This window comes from Pithys albifrons, chromosome 1, assembly GCF_047495875.1.
Source record: "Pithys albifrons albifrons isolate INPA30051 chromosome 1, PitAlb_v1, whole genome shotgun sequence".
In the NCBI taxonomy this organism is placed as follows: domain Eukaryota; kingdom Metazoa; phylum Chordata; class Aves; order Passeriformes; family Thamnophilidae; genus Pithys; species Pithys albifrons.
The window spans coordinates 22,652,401-22,660,917 of record NC_092458.1 but is presented as its reverse complement, the minus strand read 5'-3'; positions in this window follow the sequence as shown (position 1 = coordinate 22,660,917).

Genomic DNA, 8,517 nt, shown 5'->3' with positions numbered 1-8,517 from the left:
CATTATATCCACAGCAGCATGGGCATGTCTGCATTGGGGCTGCTGGTGCAGTACAGAGTTGGCGAGGGAGCCCCTTGGCTCTGTGGCCTGTTCTGTGATTAGTGTGTTATGTAGGGTGCAACTCTGTAATGTCATCTGAGGATGTCAGATAACTTTTTTAAGGCACAAGAGCCTCAAGATCGTTACTGAGCTAATCAGTGCTCTGGACAAAGGCTGTGGCCCTCACTCATGCAATTATCTGAAAAAAATATCCAGTGTGGCCTGGACTTGCTTGGAACATGTTGCATGCTGACTGTGGAATCAAGAGTATGTGAGGCCATACATGCCATGATTTTCAGTCTTTGCAGGATGGATGTTCACTGAACTCAAATGCATTTTAAAAATTTTTAATTTTTTTTAACTTTTTTTCTGCATTAAGGATGTTTATCTACCCTGAGAGATACCAACACGCTCACATTAGGTACTAAAACCAAGGATCCTTGACTTTTCCTTCTTTTAGACTTACTTTTTTCAACTGCTCTTTTGTAAAGATAAAGGAGTGAGATATAGTTTATCTTTGACACTGAGGTATAGTTTCCACAGCAGCAGAAGGGCCTGGAAGTGCTCAAATCAGCTGTTTTTGTATGCATGTTTTTTCCTCAGGTTATCCACTTTAATTCAAATGTAGTCTGCAGTTGACATGGTGGCCCTGTCAAGCTGTGTAATGTGTCTACAGCCTAGACCTTACCTCACCTCTGTGGAACAATACTTCCTTCACACTTCAGTGGCAATTGGAACACAAGGTAGGTTTTGTTTCATTTCTCTTCCATGGTACTGAGGGACCAGTTAAAAAAACCCAAAGCAATTTGAAGCCATGATCAGTGAGGCAATGCCTATAGCAGAAGATCATGGCTCCAAAGCTCTGTACTTAAGGATAAGGTACTTAAGTGGCTGATAAGAAATACCAAAGGATAGAGCGTGCCAGAAAGTTTGTTTCACTAAAGGGTTTTGACACAGCACTAAAACTGGGATGTGGAAGAGGAAATCATCTTAAAATGTTAAGTTTCTTTACTTACAAATGCAAAATCTTGTCTCAGTGTTCAAAATCCATGAGTTTCCTTGTCTCCTCTCTGGCAAAGCATTTTTTCATATATCTGCATTACTCTGTATTTCTGAGCCACAAAGAATGGAAATCTGCTATTGTGAGTGTCTTTCCCACCGCCCCCCCCAAAAAAAACCCAAACAAAAAAACCCCCCAAATCCCCCCTCTGCTTTAAAGTAAGAACAAAGGGGAGGAAAGGAATGAGTCTTTTCAAGAAGCACCACTTAAGACCTTACAGGAACAGATCTCCAGACTCCTTAGGAATTCCTGGTTTTAGGAAAGACAAATTTCTTTTTCAGTTCCCAGCAGAATTATTAATCACAATATTTGTGAGAGGAAATTAAATAAGTGACAAAAATTATTATTATAAGAATTATTTTATAAGAATTATTATAAGAAATTAAGAACTATCATACCAGATTGCACAACATCCCTTGTCTCCCATCCCTAGCTCTATCCTATTGCTAACCAAAACCACAAGCCATCAATAATGGGCAAAGGAGAGGATAATGAACCCTGCTAGTGTCAATCATGAGGGATGGACATCCTCAGTTTAAAACAGCTTTGCCAACAGTATCTTAAATGGTGATCAGAGTATCTCTTCTTAAATTAGAGTTATGCCTTTTGAAACCAACTGCACATCTACTTTACTAACAGCTTCACATGTAATTAGTTTTAGGTTTTATGTATATGAATGAGTACTGTTTTCTGCTTTAACCGTATGCCTGATCATTTCCCTATTTATTTTCTCATGAGAGGTACTTAAAAATAGTTTTCTGTGTAATTTTTCCTAATGCTGAAAGTTCTCTCCTTTCTCGGCTGCAGAGCAACAGACAATTTGGTTTACTCTTGTAGCAAAAGCCCTCTTTATCTCTGATGTCCTTGCTGCTTATTTTAGTAACTTTTTTTTCATGCTACAATATCCTTTCTGTCACTGAAGACCAGAATTGCAGCCAGTGTTCAAGATAAAGATGAGTTGCATCAGTATAATAACATTTCCTGTTTTGCTCTCTGATCTTTTGCTAATAACTCTTCACAGTCTGTTTGTCCTCTTGGCAGCTGCTGAACATCAGGCTGTTTTCAGAGAAAATTCACCATGACCCCGAGATGCTCCTTCCATGTAGCAAAAGATGATTGTTTTATATGTGTTGGTAGGGTCATTTCTCTGAGAGTAGGGCTTTGGGTAGCTCAATGACTAAAGTAAAATAAATATAGGTAGAGGACACCTGATCTCATGGCATTTCCCATGAAAATTTATCCACTGTGCAAAAGCAATCATTCTGCCACAGAACTAACTGACAGAGTGGCCTTTGCATTTCCGTTTGTTTCACAGGATCTAGAAAACTTCCAGATTTTGGGCCTTGTCCTAGAGCCTCAGTCCCTAACTGTGTGTCTGGAAGACACGAGTAGATAGTTCAGCTGTTGGGCTTTTGTGTGTGAGGCTGTCATGTGGTGAGAGGAGGACAGAGAGATGCACTTATCATGTCACACAGTGCAGAACATACTCTTTCCTGCTGATACAGGAGGAGTCAGACAAGCTTGTTTCTGCAGGATGTGAGCTGCAGAGGATAAGTCTAGGAACAGTTTGGCCTGTGGTCATGGACTCTGAGAGCAAGCAGGTACCAGTTTTGAAACCCACAGCTCTTGAAAGCGCTGAGGTCTTCAGAAGATGCAGGATACTGCAAGCTCTGCTGCTGGCCATGGAAATGAGGAGGAACAGAGATTTTTCTAATTGAAAAAAATGGATGAGAACTCACCTCCATTTTTTGCTGAATCAACACTGAGGACTGGTATTTCTAGTGAAGGTATTGATTAGCTGTGGGTCAACCTCCTCACCGGGCAGGGAGGATTTTGTGCTCTGCTGCCTTGGAGAGCTGCCTCCCAGAAATCATGGGCCCAAAATCTGAAGAATAAATGGCTTTATAAAATGTTTGTCTAATGTCAAGTAACTCCATCATTCAGCATTGATTTCCTGTGTAGCTGTGGATTGCTGTTGGAATTTTATATGGTATTTCATGTAAAAAGCAAGCCATATGCTGAACTGCCTATGTAAATAAGTGCTGTAGCCTTAAGAACTAATTAATGAAATCAGAAATGGCTGCTGCCGACTTTCTCAGCAGATGTGCATGGTCAGCCAATTATAAGGGGCTTCGTAATGTAAACAACATTGTTAGCCAATAATCAGTGCCAAAGTGTCATCACCTGCGGAAGGTTACAGTCTTAAAGATGTATATAAGTGTGTCTGCATATGAATAAAGGGGCCTGTTGCTGCTAACTCCTGTGGAGTCGTCTCTCAAGTCCAAAAACCCGTCTCCCACGGTTACAGATTGCCTGTATTATACTGCCTACATCCTCTGGGGAAAGCACATGGGGTAGTTTTTCCTGTGTCTTTCCGGCAACTGCTGCTTCCTATTGGCACCTTACATGCCAATTTTTTGTGTACAAAGACTCACAAATCCATGAAGTAGCCGTGGTGAAGACCTGCCTGGGTTTGCAACAGGCCTTGGTTACATAGAGGTTCTTTTCCATGTAGAATCCTACAGAAATTAGGAGTTTGACCCAGGTGACAATGAAAAGGTGAGCGATTGATACATCAAGACCATGTTATGCATGGAAGGAGGCATGGTGACCATGGATAAGAATAAATAGCTCATTTTATATTGGTAGGAAAGAAGGTTGGCTTCTGGAACAGCTCATCTCCCAAGATGACCTGCAGGAAATCATGTTGAAAACTGCAAGAAGGCTTTCGATGAACAGAGGATTCTTGGTTAGTGAGGGAAGGCAAAATGGAGTGTGTTGTTTCTATTTTCATGGTGGAAAAAAACAAGCCTGATATCTGAGGTAATCAGTGCTAAAAGGCACTCTGCGTGCCATTGGGTATCTCCATAGTTTAAAGAGATAGGCAACTGCCTATATCTCAAATTTCTTGCAGCTGGCTAAACTGGGAACATACAGCACAATAAACACCCTGTTTTCTGACATACTCTGTCCTAATTTCAATGTAATGACCTGCTGAGAGTCCAGCCCAAAGAAAGTTTTCATGCTCATAGCCCTCCCTGATTTGACAGGTGTATGAAGGTCTAAGAGTTAGGTATTTAGGCTTTTCTGAACTCTAGCAGGGGAATCCTTAGGGTTTGGACACTTGGCTGCTTCAAGTGAGGAAAAACTATAAAGAATGTTGAATTTTTTTTATTCTAGAAAAAAATAACTAGGGTGACATTTCCTTTTTATGAAAGGCCTTGTTTTTCTTTCCAAAATACTTTAAACTTTCAGAGAATGCAAACTCCAAGCTGCATCCAGATCTGATAGTAAATACAAATAGATAATGAGGAAAAAGAATTCTAAAACTCCAGTTCATAACTTAGATAAAAAAGATAAGACATTTTCCTAAATAGTGGCGTCATCAAAAACATAAATAATTTTTATAACAAAAGCTCTGCTTCTGCATGCTTTCAGTATGTCATGACCCTCTTTTATCAGTTAGACATTAACTTCCAGTAATTCATATATGTTAAGGAACAAACAAGACTATTCACTAAGAAGTCATCATAAACAATATAATTTTTCAACAAATTATCTTCAATGACTTTCCAGAAAATCCTAATTCATTTTAGTTGTGTAAATGAATAAGAATTGTGTCTTATGCATCTGAGCTATGATTTCCAGAATGCCACGCATTTGTAGATGTTTCTTCCTAAGAAATTGTGTAAAAACCCCTGTTCTCAGGAAGAGGTCAGATAAGAACAACAATGATGCGCTGAATAATTTTTTCCACAGAAATGAAGAATAGATTGGTTGCTTCATGGGAGGAAGTTAGCTCCCAATGCCTTCCAAGGGGAGGGTTGGCTGTGAGGACCTGAGACTTCTGGAATTAGTCTGTGCTGCTGCTCCAGGCAACAGCCTCCTGTGCATCTAATGGTATTTAACTTAAAATTTAGAAGATTTCACTTAGGTAGATTTTGTATCTGCTGTGAAGTTATTTGGACAAAGAAAGGCTGGTTTGGTCAGTGTTTCTTTTGTGGAAAAATTTTGAAGAGGTTTTTTGCCCAGAGATAATTGCCCACTCAGTCTTGCCCTCACCTCTGTACTGTAAGGTTTTCTGCATCCAAGGACAGGACCACCTGTGGGAATGAAAGATCCTGGAGACTCAGTGAAGTATTTCAATTTCCATAAGAGCAACAGATGTGCTGCACTGATTCTCTCTCTGGTCGACTTTGTAGTCTCCCCATGGGGATCCTGCTGGTGGCCCAATGACATGCAGACATTCAGAACAGCTGCTGTTGTGTTCATTCTAGCTGGCTGTATCCAGACTCTGTGGGAAGGTGGAGCAGCTGCTTTCCTTTCGAGGTAAGACATGGAGCAGAGAAATTGCAAATTTCTTTAGGAAGGGAAATTGATTTTAGGATACAAAGGCTTTGTTAATGGTTTTTCTTTGAATTTTGTCCTTGCCTTGAAAAGAATAACTATAATAAAGATCTTTTCTAAACTGCTAGTGATCAAATTAACATACCAAGTATTGCATGAATGTGCAAACTAAAGGAAATACATGCCATCCACGTAAAAAATGCAGATATAATTCTTGTTACTTTAGCCAGTTGCTTCCTTCAAGATGCTGTCACCTCCATTTTGCATCCTCTGAACTTTAGTACACTATCTGGCAACTATAGTGGATTTGAAAACCTTGTAAGAGAGCCTTATAAGGGATTTAATATCTCTACCTTGGTGGGATGAAGAAAAGAGATGAGTATGGTAAAAACACTTATGGCTTTGTAATTTTTAAATCCTTATTAATCTTCTTCTGCCCAAATGCATGTCCTCACTGTTGTGTGGGAGCTTGCCAGGCTAGTTGACCTTGCCTGGCCACCAAGGCCCCACCAAGCTGCTCTATTAACCCATTCTCTCAACAGGACAGGGGGAAGAAATATTATAAAAGCTCACGGGTTGAGATAAGGACAGGGAGATCATTTACTAATTACTGTCAAGGGCAAATCAGACTCAAGTTGCAGTAACTCATTTAATTTATTGCAAATTAATAACGGAGTAGGATAGTGAGAAATAAACCTAAACTAATCCCACCTTCTCCCTACTCCTCCCTTCTTTCCAGGCTTAATTTTAGTCCCAACTCTTCTACATCCTTCTCCCAAGGGGCACAAGGAGATGGGGAGTGGGGGTTGTGGTGAGTTAATAACATTTTGTTTCAGTTGCTTCTTCCTCCTCACATTCTTCATCATCCATGGCAATCGGGAGGGGTGCCTCTCTCAGGAGACAGACCTTCACAAACTTCTCCAGTGTGGGCTCTTACCATGGGCTACAGTTCTTCACAAACAGCTCCAGTGTGTGTACTTTCATGAGCTACAGCCTTCAGGAACAGAATGCTTCTATGTGGGTCCACCATGGGCCACAGGACCTTCCAGAACAATTGCTCCCCCATGGACTCCTCTCAGTGACCTCAGTTCCTGCCAGGAGCCTGCTCCACCATGGACTCTCCATGGACTACACCTTCCTTCAGAGCGCATTAACCTGCTCCAGTGTGGCAATCTCCAAGGGTTGCAGGTGGATCTCTGCCCCACTGTTGTCCTCCATGGCCTGCAAAAGGGCAAACTGTGTCATCATGATTTTCTCCATGGGCTGCAGGGGAATCTCTGCTCCAGTGCCTGAAGCACTTTCTTCCCCTCCTTCTTCACAGACCTTTATCTCTGCAGGGTTGTCTCAACCCTGTGCAGCACTTTTTACTCTTTCCTAAGTATGTCACTACAGAGGTGCTACCAATGTCACTGATGAACTCAGTTTTGGCCAGCAGTGGGTTTGTTTTGGAGCTGGTTGGAACTGGCTCTCTTCAACACAGGGGCAGCTCTTGGTGTCTTCTCACAGAAGTCACCTCTGTACCCTTCCAAGTTTTGCCACATAAACTAAATACATTCTGGTTAGGCATGTTTCCCCCCCAAGAGTGTCTTCTCGGGATAACTGCCTCAAACTTCTCAGTGAAAGGAACCAGCAGAGCTATCTGGGGACCAACGCATTCATCTTATAATAATGTAAGTGGTAATAGGACTGCTTAACCAACAATAAAGACCAGAAGCAAATCTTACCTTGGGAGAAGTCCATCTCCATTATATTATAAACCTTGAAAAATCTTTCTAATTTCCCTTTTACGCAAAGCACAAGATGCCTTTGTTAGCCACAAGAAAGGCACCATGACAGAGAGAAACAGGAAGGACACTGCAACCTCAGTAGGGGGGATCCCCACCAGCTCAGAAACATTAGACCTAACACAGGTGGGGACACACTTGACAACTTGCCCTGCCATCCCACCATTTGCTAATTCCACCAGTGCTTCCTGGGTTGGCCTCAATAAAAGTGGAGAGCAAAACCTTTCCTGGTAGGGTCACTTGTGTCCAGATGTCCTCTACTGTGTGCACTGATAGCCTGCAAGCAAGGTGCAAAAATTGTACGCAGCAATATTTCCTGCCTAGTAGAGTTTGGTATTAGACAAGTAGAACTAACACGTTGCTAGACTAAGCACCGCTTCTTGGAGCAGAGTGAACCCTGAAGTTGCTGAATTGCTGTTTCCTATCTCTGCTTTTTATCTCAGGGCTTTACCTTTTCCTGTGTCATTATTTTATCTCTATCATGCTTGGATTCTTAACTCTTAAGATATCAGTAACTTCATTCAATTTGGGTTTTCGCTTTTCTTATCTCACTTGGCTTTAACATGCATGCTTTCCACAGCCTAGGAGTAATTTTGCTGACACTGTCGAGTTAAATTCATCAGTTATGCTGCACCAAAACCAGTGATTGAATCATGGACAGCTGAATCTCTGGGCCATTGACTCCTAGTGCTGGTAAGGACCTGTGGGTCCAGCTACAGTATCTTGATATCAATTCTAAATTTTTCTTTAATACCGAGTGGCAGCTCCACTAGGTTCCCAGCAAAAACTATTCCATCTTTCCTGTTAAAAGATTTTTCCTGCTGTCTTGATTAACTATTCCCTGCTTCAGTTTAAACTCATTACTTCTTGATCTGTCCACTCTGAGAAGAGATGATTCTATTGCTTTCTGAAGTGCTATGCATACAGGCTGCCAACAGAGCATGATGCATCTCACTCCTCAAAGAAATCTCTTGAGTTATTTCTGTAAGCACATTTTCCCATATACTTATCAGAGGATTTTTTTTTTTTAAAGATGGGCCAAAAATTACAAGGCATTCAACACTGATAGTAAGTTTTTAATGAAAGCTGCAGAATAGCTTTTGCTTAGCTGGCAACTATCCCATAATTTAGCCAGGATTTCGATTTCCCACCTGCACAATGATCTCGGAACAACCTGGGCATAGGTAACAAACTACAGGATGAAGGGCTCTTCTGAGGTACGCAGCAACATTATAAGAATCTCTGATCTAAGTTTATGGACTTTATGATAGAATAATGTATTCTGTG